Source organism: Delphinapterus leucas, chromosome 6, assembly GCF_059928025.1.
Source record: "Delphinapterus leucas isolate spDelLeu-1000000601 "Yukka" chromosome 6, BTC_Dleu_Yukka2, whole genome shotgun sequence".
Taxonomy (NCBI): Eukaryota; Metazoa; Chordata; class Mammalia; order Artiodactyla; family Monodontidae; genus Delphinapterus; species Delphinapterus leucas.
In genome coordinates, this window is record NC_143134.1 from 125,074,051 (window position 1) to 125,085,000 (window position 10,950).

Sequence of the window (10,950 nt, forward strand, 5' to 3'; positions counted from 1 at the left end):
GGGTTTGTCTATATAACCACTAACAGTGTAGGGTTATGTGGGTATAAGAACTAAGGTTTTGTTCAGTTTACTGTACATTAGAGTTCATTTAGAAAAGGCGTAATTGAACGGGCTTAGGTTTCAGACAACAATGAAAATTATGGCTCTGATTACACTGGGAAAAGGGATTGGAGTAGGGTTCAAATTTTCAGTCTGTGCTGCTATGGGCCTATATTTGGATTAGGGTTAAGGGTGGTGTAGGATCATGGTCAGGCTCAGAGGTTAGGGTTAGGGAGTAGAGTAAGGTTCAGAGTTAGAGGGTCAGGAGTAAGGATAGAAATTCAGGCTCAGGGCTCAGGGTTAGAATGTAGGGTCAGGGTCAGGGTTAGAGGCTCAGGGACAGAATTAGAGGGTACATTAAGAGGATGAGGGGCTTCCCTGGTGGCGCAGTGGATAGGACTCCGTGCTTCCAGTGCAGGGGGCCCGGGTCCAATCCCTGGTCAGGGCCCTAGATCCCACATTCATGCCACAACTAAGAGTTCGCATGCCACAGCTAGGGAGCCCGCATGCCACAACTAAGGAGTTGGCAAGCTGCAACTAAGGAGCCCATGAGCCACGACTAAGGAGCCTGCCTGCTGCAACTAACACCAGGTGCAACAAAAAAACAACAAAAAAAGAGGATGAGGTTTGGAGGGATTAGAGTTAAAGGATGCAGGCTAGAGGGTCAGGGTTAGAGGGTTAGGTTAGATTGTCTGAGTCAGGGTCAGGGTAAGGGTTAGGAGTTTACAGGGCAAGGTCGAGTATATAGGGGTTAGGGGTTAGGAGTATTAGGGTTTAGGTTTAGAGATTAGGAGGTTAGGGTTAGGGAGTTAACAGTAGAGATTTGGGCGTTAGGGTTAGTGGGTTAGTGTTAAGAATAACTGGCCCACGACCCCCCTAACCCCACACCTCTGAGTCCTCTAGGATGGACAGGACTTGCCCTGGGTCACTCATGAGTGTGGGGTTCACCTGGACCGCTGGTCATCTACCCCCCACCCCCGTCCTGGAACCTGATAGCAGAAGAATGAAATGTCTGCTCCGGTCACTGACTGTTTCAAATCCAACTCAACCTCAGTCAACGGTTGTTAGGGCCTCAGAAGTCCACAGGGTTTCCTCCTCCCATCTGAACTGGAAAGAGTAGTGCTGGCCCCACTTGGCCTGGGCAGCCCCGGTCCAGCACAGGCCTGGCTGAGGTCACTCCATGGTCATGTTATGAATTTATACAGAACTTGGTGCAGCGACCTACCAGCCCTCAGGTGCTGCCTCCTGAGGGCTGGTGGGGCCCTCCTGGGACTGCAGGCATCCTTTGTCCCATCTGAGTGGGCATCAACAGACATCAAGTCTCAGGACAGCCCTTGACCTCTGACCACACAGGCAGGCATCTGTGGTCCTCCAGCTCAGGCCAGTCTGGTCCCTGTCAAGCGTCTGTGGCCAATTACTGAGCTGACCATGCTGCTGGGCAATTGAATCTGCCGCTTTCCCCAAGCCAGCATCTGTTCTCATGCCAAAGTCCAGAACCTCAGCTTTCCTTTGGGCACTTCTTACCTGTTTCCAGTCCAAACATTTCCGGAGGGCTGATGCTACGTTCCACCCACCTTGAAGATGGGCATATGATCCACATCTAGCCAATCCCATGGTACACCTTATGGGTGCTCTGATGGGTTCAAGGACGATGCTATGACCCAAAACGAGGCCAATGACGTTTATTTTATTTTATTTTTTGGCCATGCTGTGCACACGGGATTTTAGTTCCCCGACCAAGGATCGAACCTGTGCCCCCTACGTTGGGAGCGCAGAGTCTTAACCACTGGACCACCAGGGAAGTCCCATCCCCTCATTTTCAAAACTGCTATGGATTTAAAGCACACAAGATGATTGTGATATGAGTGGCCTTTTCAATATGACTTCTTTGACTTAGAACGTTTTCAATGTTTATCCATGTTGTAACATGTATTATCAGTGCTTCATTCATTTTTTTTTATTGTGGTTAAAAATACATAACATGGGGATTGGGGGCAAGTGGAGGGAACGGCCCAGATGCACATCTTTCACGGACCCTCTGGACTGGAGGGACTCGTGAGAGCCGGAGCCCAGAAATCCGGGGATGGATAAGACACAGCGTCCCCTCCAATTCCCGTAAGCACCCCTTGCTCCATCCTGCGCCCAAATACCTCAGCTAGGCGCTCTCCCCACTCTTTACACTCCAAACTCAGCCGGGACAGACCTCTGCAGCCGCCGCTCCTCACCCTGAAGGAGAAGCTCAGAGGTCCTGTCCCCCTTTCCTCTGAGGGACTCTTTTTGGTGACCACAAAAAGATTTGATCGCTCAGGACAAAGCTGGTAGAGGACAGCGGGATGGCTGCGCCGGGCGTGCCGCGCTTCCTCCTGACCTTCGACTTTGACGAGACTATCGTGGACGAAAACAGCGACGAGTCCGTCGTGCGCGGGCCGCGGCGGGCCAGCGGCTGCCTGAGAGCCTGCGTGCCACCTAGCGCGAGGGCTTCTACAACGAGTACATGCAGCGCGTCTTCCAGTACCTGGGCGAGTAGGGCGTGCGGCCGCGGGACCTGCGCGCCATCTACGAGGCCATCCCCCTGTCGCCCGGCATGGGCGAGCTGCTGCAGTTTGTTGCCAAGCAGGGCGCCTGCTTTGAGGTTATTCTCATCTCAGACGCCAACACCTTTGGCGTGGAGAGTGCGCTGCTCGCCGCCGGCCACCACGGCCTGTTCCGGCGCATCTTCAGCAACCCGTCGGGGCGCGACCCTTGGGGGCTGCTGGCGCTGCGGCCCTTCCACGCGCAAGCTGCGCTCGCTGCCCCGCCAACATGTGCAAGCACAAGGTGCTCAGCGACTACCTGCGCGAGCGGGCCCACGACGGCGTGCACTTCGAGCGCCTTTTCTACGTGAGCGACGGCGCCAACGACTTCTGCCCCATGGGGCTGCTGGCAGGCGGCGACGTGGCCTTCCTGCGCCACCGCTACCCCATGCACCGCCTTATGCAGGAGGCGCAGAAGGCCGAGTCCAGCTCCTTCCGTGCCAGGGTGGTGCCCTGGGAAAACTCCACCGAAGTGTGCCTACACCTGCAACAGGTGCTGAGGACGTGGCCTGCAGAGGGCACCCGGGCAGGGAGGGGGGGGCGGTGGGGGTCGGGAAAGAGAAAGCTAGTTTTATTACTCCCTCTCCCTTTCGTTTTGGTATATCCCTCCGGGATTTTCTGGAATCCTAGGGTGGTCCATTTGGGGACTGGAGGAGGGAGCTGGGAGCTGTCCCCATCTGTGCAGTTAACGCAGCTCGGCTGCCTCCCCCAGTTCCACTGCAAGCGAATTCCGGAGTCTGGCCGCACCAGGGTGGCACGCATATCTGAGCAGGCAGCAGTGTTTCCAAAAACCTTGTCCTCCCAGCTGGGAGGACGGGGTTCCCTGTCAGGGTAGAGAAGGAACATGTCTCGCTGCGTCACGGTTAACTGTTGCCTTGGGCTGCATGGCCTCCGTCCTCCAGTCTTCTGTCCAGGGGACGCAGGCCCCGAAATGTTCCCCCCACCCCTACCTCCCCCGCACCGGATTCCCTGCGGAGAGAGGTGGCGCTCCCTGCCGACGGTCCCAGGCCTAGATCTTGCTTTACCTACTGTGACCCTACACCACACTCCTTGCCTCCCTCCCTGCCCCCACCCTGTCAGCATCCCCACAGGAAAAAAAGCTAGAGGGAACAGTCACCTCCTGTTGGTGGAAAGAGGTAGCACACTGTCCCGGGGCTCGGGTCTGGCCAGCCAGGGACCTCACAGAGCCCGAAGATGTCTCCTCGCACCCCAGCCTCGTCTATGCAGCAAGAAACCAGGGACTTAACCAAAGTCGCCCCACTGACTGGGCCCTCTGAGTCCCCCTCCTCCCCTACGGAACAGAAAGCCATGATGCTTTAAAGCAGAGCCAGTGGAAACCCAAGGCCCACCTCCCTCTTTTGGTGTTTCAGAGCTGTAAAGGAGGTGAAGGGGCAGAGGTGAGTGAGATCTCTCACACTGCAGTCTGAGGGATGAGGGCGAGGTGATCTCTGCTCTCAGAGAGCCGTACTTAAGTGAGGGAGCTGGTCCCCACTCTAGGAGGAGTGCCCAGCTTGGGGAACCAAGCCTGAATACACAACAAAGCAGGCAGCAGGCAGAAGAGCAGGGTGCAGCCCACTTCCGCAGAGGGGCACAGGGGTCTAGGGTGGAGGGCTCCGTGAGCACCGAGGACATGGGAGAGCAGAGGGGCACAGGGGTCTAGTGTGGAGGCTCAGTGAGCACCGAGGACTTGGGAGAGCAGAGGGGCACGGGGGTCTAGTGTGGAGGCTCAGTGAGCACCGAGGACATGGGAGAGCGGAGGGGCACGGGGGTCTAGTGTGGAGGCTCCGTGAGCACCGAGGAGATGGGAGAGCAGAGGGGCACGGGGGTCTAGTGTGGAGGCTCAGTGAGCACCGAGGAGATGGGAGAGCAGAGGGGCACGGGGGTCTAGTGTGGAGGCTCAGTGAGCACCGAGGACATGGGAGAGCAGAGGGGCACGGGGGTCTAGTGTGGAGGCTCAGTGAGCACCGAGGACATGGGAGAGCAGAGGGACACGGGGGTCTAGTGTGGAGGCTCCGTGAGCACCGAGGACATGGTAGAGCAGAGGGGCACAGGGATCTAGTGTGGAGGGCTCCGTGAGCACCCAGGAGATGGGAGAGCAGAGGGGCACAGGGGTCTAGTGTGGAGGCTCCATGAGCACTGAGGACATGGGAGAGCAGAGGGGCACAGGGGTCTAGTGTGGAGGCTCCGTGAGCACCGAGGACATGGGAGAGCGGAGGGGCACAGGGGTCTAGTGTGGAGGCTCCGTGAGCACCGAAGACATGGGAGAGCAGAGGGGCACAGGGGTCTAGTGTGGAGGCTCAGTGAGCACCGAGGAGATGGGAGAGCGGAGGGGCACAGGGGTCTAGTGTGGAGGGCTCAGTGAGCACCGAGGACATGGGAGAGCGGAGGGGCACAGGGGTCTAGTGTGGAGGCTCCGTGAGCACCGAGGACATGGGAGAGCGGAGGGGCACAGGGGTCTAGTGTGGAGGCTCCGTGAGCACCGAGGACATGGGAGAGCGGAGGGGCACAGGGGTCTAGTGTGGAGGCTCTGTGAGCACCGAGGACATGGGAGAGTGGAGGGGCACAGGGGTCTAGTGTGGAGGCTCAGTGAGCACCGAGGACATGGGAGATTCTGCTGCTTAGGGCAGGCAGAGGAGGCTCAATTAGCGGGATCTGTACAAGTGGACTGCCTTAAAGTCCCTCGGCCTGCTAGCCCTGCAAGGCAATCATCAGGAGGTCATCAGAATTGTATTCAAAGTTGGCACTTGCAGCTGGAGACCCTGTCTTGCATGGCGTAAGGGTCCCCTGTGGATAAGGTCACCAAACTCCCTGGCTTCCAGTTCTTTCCTCTCTCCAGCAGGCTTCTGGGTGCCTCCTCTGTCTTTACCAGGACCCATTCCCACTGCAATGGGGGGAAGGAACAGACAGAGCTCCACAGTGCAGGACTGGTCCAGTCTTGACTGGAGCAGGCTTTGGAGTGGGACTCAAGAGGCTCACTGAAGGCGGTGCCTGGGTCAGCATCCCAGAGATCCCAGGCGTCAGCAGCTGGCCTGCACATAGTTCCCGGGGAGGAATCCAGACCCCTCTGAGCCGATGCCCTCACACCAGCCATCGGAGTAGCGGTGGGTGATGCAGATAATGGTGCCCTCAGAGAAGGAGAGTTCGTTGTCCTTCTGGCGCGTGTATGGGTACAGTGTCACTACTGCACGGCGGGAGGAGAGGGGTGCCGTGAGATGTGCCTCCTGCCCCGCCACAGGGATGCTTGTGCCCACATACTGGACTCTAGGGGGCAATGTGGGGAGTGGGGCAGGAGATGCCTTCTTCAAAGCCCCAGGACTCCTCCCCAGCTGAGCTAATATTCAGTATCAGGCCAGCTGCTTCCCTCCTCTGTGGGGGTGCGGGTGGGGTGGAATAAAAGGCTCCACAAGTGTGACACAGGCCATCCCCTCCACTCCAAGAAACTTCAGTGTCTGAGAGCAGGGCCCCAGGATCTGCCCATGTTTTGTAATCTGCTTTCAGCCCCCGTTCACCCTGGTCCTCCCACAATGTCTCTAGCAGGTGCTGGAGGTATTGCTGTGCAGTAGGTGCTCAGTAAATACAGTAACATTGAACAGTGTAGACTTGGCCGAGTGAGCCTTGGGCAAGTCATTTAGTTTAACCTCTCAGGCTCAGCTTCATCTGTTAAATGGGAGTGTGAAGATCCTAGGAGGTTAAGTAAAAGTGAGAAAATGGATGAGAAGCTTTGACTCTGGGGTCTGGTATAAAGCAGGGGCTAAATTATGTTAACCCCCCCCCCACATAACAGAACATTTGCCATTTAAATCATTTTGAGCATACAGTTCTACGGCATTAACTACATTCACGTTGTTGTACAAATATTCTCAGCATCCACCTCCAGAACTTATTCATTTTCCCTATGGGAAATTCTGTATCAGTTTCTCTAAGTTTTTGCCAACACTTGTTACTTTTAGCTTTCTTGATTGTAGGCCTTCTAGTGTGTGGAGGGGTACATGGCGCTGTGGTGTTAACTTGCATTTCACCACGACTCATGATGATTAACGTCTCTTCGTGTGCTTGTTGACCATTTGTATGTCTTCTCCGGAGAAGGGTCTTTTCAAGTCCTTTTTCCATTTAAAACATTGGGTTGTTTGAGTTCCGCCAAGCGCTCCTCCTGGCGGCGTTGGTGGCGGTGAGTCCAGCCTGGAGCGGTCTCCGCGCCGCGGGGCCCCACGCGCCGGGGCATCGTTAGCGGGCTCTCAGGAGAGGAGAGGCTCGGCCCGCGGCGCCGGTGCCCGGAGCGCCAAGATCGTGCTGTGCCGCGCGGACGCGAAGCCGCCGAGGCGGGTTTTGCTCGGCATTGACTGCGGCTCACCTGAGCGCGGCGGCGACTCTCCCGGAAGTGGGCGTCCCGGCCAGAGCGCACCTGGCGCGGGGCGTCCTCGGGGCTCTTCGCTGTCGGTGCCGCGCGAGCCGGCGGTGTTCTAGGGAGCCAGCTCGCGGAGGCTGGGAACGACCCGTCCCGTGGGTCTCTGGCACCCCAGCGGCATCCGAGCGCGGAGCGGAGGGCAGCGGACCGCAGGTAAGGGGACAGGGGCTCGGTGGGGTGGGTGGAGGAGAGAACGACGAATTACACCAGAGCTGTTTGGTACAGTCGCGAAGCTCCCTAACCTGGCGGCAGCAGGAAGGGCTCGCCTTTGGAGTAAAGGCTTTGAGGACGAGCCCGAGCCTACCCACTCCAGTTTTACAGTACATCTGCGGGTGTAAAGCTCACTCGCGCGCGGTTTTCCTAAGCAGCCAAGTGCCGCTCCCCGGCGATGCCTCTGCAAGCAGAACCTGAGAGGGGCCGGGTGCCTCGAGAGACTCGCCCTTGGCCCATGGGAAGTCCAAGGGATTTATCCTGCATGGTGATTTCACGTGCTGGGACCCCCCCCGCCCGCCCCCCGCCAACCCCCACTCTGGCCAGCTGGCCCAGCCTTGGTTACTGCACTTCTCCAGCCCCGCCGGCCCTTGGCCAGCTGCTGGGATGGGAAAGGGAAGGGTGTCAGAATTTCACCTTAGAAACTTGCCAGGGGGCGTGGATTTAAACACATAGTGGTCACCCTGGCAGAAGAGAAGGGAGGAGGGCACCTTGTTGCCCTTTCATTGTGGATTCGGTGGCGCTTCCGCTGAGAGGGACCTCTCCAGTGTTTGGTGTATTGGAGCTGAATAATTAGAACTTGTACGATTTTCAAATTATGTGGTACTTGAATTTAAAAGCAAAACTCCTAGAACCTCTAAGTGTTTTATAAATTGAGGTCTAAAAATTGAAGGTCTGTTTTGCTTCCACTATGACATTATATTAAGAAATGTGCATATGTTGAGAAGAGAGTCAGAAAAGGGAAGCAAACAGAAAACTCAGACGTACCACTGCAGAGGCCATGGGAGTTAAGTTGTAAATGCTGCTGGCTTTCAGTAGCCTGCAGCCATTCTCTTCCTGTAGCTGATGGGATACAAAGCTCTACTGGGTTGTTCTTTGCACGGGATTGTTTTGCAGAAATTCAGCTCAGAGCCATCTCTTGATGTTTAAGAATTTCCCAGATTAGGTCCCCAGGCAGATCCTGGAGGACCAGGGGGATTCCTTGCTTCATTATACCTGTCTGTTGGAGTCGAAAACAGAAATGACATAGTTTTCTTTAAATCTGTTTTTTGGTCTATCATCCAGAGCTTAGAGTAGCTATTTCCTCTCTCCCTCAATAGGGTTGTGTTCCTGGAATGAATTATAGTCAGATGAACTTGTTTTTACAGGGAAGGGTCAGGGTCAGGGTCAGGGGTCGGGGCTGGGGTTAGGGTTAAGGTTAGGGGTTAGGGGTTAGGGGGTTAGGGTTAGGGTTTAGGGTTAGGGTTAGGGTTAGGGGTTAGAGTTAGGGTTAGGGTTAGGGTTTAGGGTACGGGTTAGGGTTAGGGTACGGTTTAGGGTACAGGTTAGGGTACAGCTACAGGTTAGGGTTTGGGTATGTGTTAGGGTATATATTAGGGTTAGTGTACGGGTTAGGGCTAGGGTACGGGTTAGGGTACGGGTTAGGGTACAGGTTAGGGTTAGGGTATTTATTAAACCTCTCCCCCTCTCCAGATAGCACATAAAGGAATATTATTTGGGGTCCAGCCATGGAGAAGACTTTGGACACTAGGATAAGACAAACAGCACACACATTATAAATAAATCACATTAGGATTTTGTTTTTAACCTGTACATTAAAACACTAGTGCTTAGGAAATGTAATGGAGGCAGAAGCAGTAAAGGGTAGTTTTATGGGAATAACATCACAGTTTTCTGTAGAATACACAGATTTTGACTGGTTAGAAAGTCAAGGAGGAATGCTTTTGTCTGACGATATAAACCCTCTTCTAAATTGAGCTGTTATTGGAAGTTAGAAATTTTTTGTTGCTCTTGTATTGCTTTGTGTTTTCATGATTGTTCTGCTTGCATCTCCCTTGTTAAACCTTTGATTTGGGGAAGAGTGCCATTACTGGAAATGAATTTACAGAATTATCTTCAAAAACAGAAGGAAATGGTTCTCACCTAAATATTAAGAAATAATCTCTATACTGGTGTACTAACAGAATTATGATTCAGGGATAAAAATTCTATGAAATGTAATTAAACACACAATATAAAGTTTTTCTTTTAAATTTCCATTGTTACTTTTTAAAAGTACAATTATAATTCAAGTTCTTTGTAACAAGTGAAATTTAAAAAGATTAGAGGAAAAGATAATATTTTACCACTTGCCATCCTTTCCCACTCCCTGAAACGACCAGCATAATGTGTAGTTTTCTCATTTTATCCATGTTATCCTTACATCTGGAACATCATGTTTCTCAGTGTAGAAAAACAGAATTAGCTCTCACACTTTTTATAGGCTACATATCAGTGCATAGAACACAAGTATGAAGCATTTCAGACTTAGCTTTTGGAGGGACACTCAGGTTGCTTTCTGTTTTATTTTGTGGCTCTGCGAATTTGTTTTAATCCCAGAAAAAAATTTTTTAAAATACAAAAGAAAAAATTAAGTTAGGTTTAAGGATAAGGGTTTAGGGTACGGGTTAGGGTACAGGTTAGGGTACAAGTTAGGTTTAGGGTTAGGTTTAGGGGATCGGGACGGTTCAGGTTACAGGTTAGGGTACGACAACGGTTTCGGGTGAGCGTACGTGTTAGGGTAGAGGTTAGTGTTAGCGTACGGTTTAGGATTAGGGGACGGGTTAGGGTAAGGTTTCAGGTAAGGGTTAGGGTACGGGTTAGGGTACGGATTAGGGTACGGGTTAGGGTACGGGTTAGGGTACGGGTTAGGGTACGAGTTAGGGTACGGGTAAGGGTTAGAGTACGGGTTAGAGTAAGGGATAGGGTTAGGGTTAGGGTATGGGTTAGGGTTAGGGTACGGTTAGGGTTAGGGTTAGGATAGGGGTTAGGGTTAGGGTTAGGGTTAGGGTAGGGGTTAGGGTTAGGGTTACGGTTAGGGTTAGGGTTAGGGTAGGGGTTAGGGTACGGGTTAGTGTACGGGTTAGGGTACGCGTTAGGGTTAGGGTACGGGTTAGGGTACGGGTTAGGGTACGGGTTAGGGTTAGGGTACGGGTTAGGGTTAGGATAAGGGTTAGGGGTTAGGGTTAGAATACGGGTTAGGGTTAGGGTACGGGTTAGGGTTAGGGTACGGGTTAGGGTACGGGTTAGGGTTAGGGTACGGGTTAGGGTTAGGGTACGGGTTAGGGTACGGGTTAGGGTACGGGTTAGGGTACGGGTTAGGGGTTAGGGTTAGGGTATGGGTTAGGGTACGGGTTAGGGTTAGGGTTAGGGTTAGGGTACGGGTTAGGGTTAGGGTTAGGGTTAGGGTTAGGGTTAGGGTTAGGGTTACGGTTAGGGGACGGGGACGGTTTAGGGTACAGGTTAGGGTACGACAACGGTTTAGGGTGAGCGTACGTGTTAGGGTACGGGTTAGTGTTAGCGTACGGGTTAGGATTATGGGACGGGTGAGGGTAAGGCTTCGGGTAAGGGTTAGGGTTACGGTTAGGGTTAGGGTTAGGGTTAGGGGACGGGGACGGTTTAGGGTACAGGTTAGGGTACGACAACGGTTTAGGGTGAGCGTACGTGTTAGGGTACTGGTTAGTGTTAGCGTACGGGTTAGGATTAGGGGATGGGTGAGGGTAAGGCTTCGGGTAAGGGTTAGGGTTACGGTTAGGGTTAGGGTTAGGGTTAGGGGACGGGGACGGTTTAGGGTACAGGTTAGGGTACGACAACTGTTTAGGGTGAGCGTACGTGTTAGGGTACGGGTTAGTGTTAGCGTACGGGTTAGGATTAGGGGACGGGTGAGGGTAAGGCTTCGGGTAA

At 53.7% G+C, this 10,950-nt stretch overlaps 1 pseudogene; it reads left to right on the forward strand.

The window, feature by feature from the left end:
* Positions 1–2,372: 2,372 nt before the first annotated feature.
* On the forward strand, positions 2,373–7,076 carry LOC111171299 (phosphoethanolamine/phosphocholine phosphatase pseudogene; annotated as a pseudogene).
* The last annotated feature ends 3,874 nt before the right edge of the window (positions 7,077–10,950 follow it).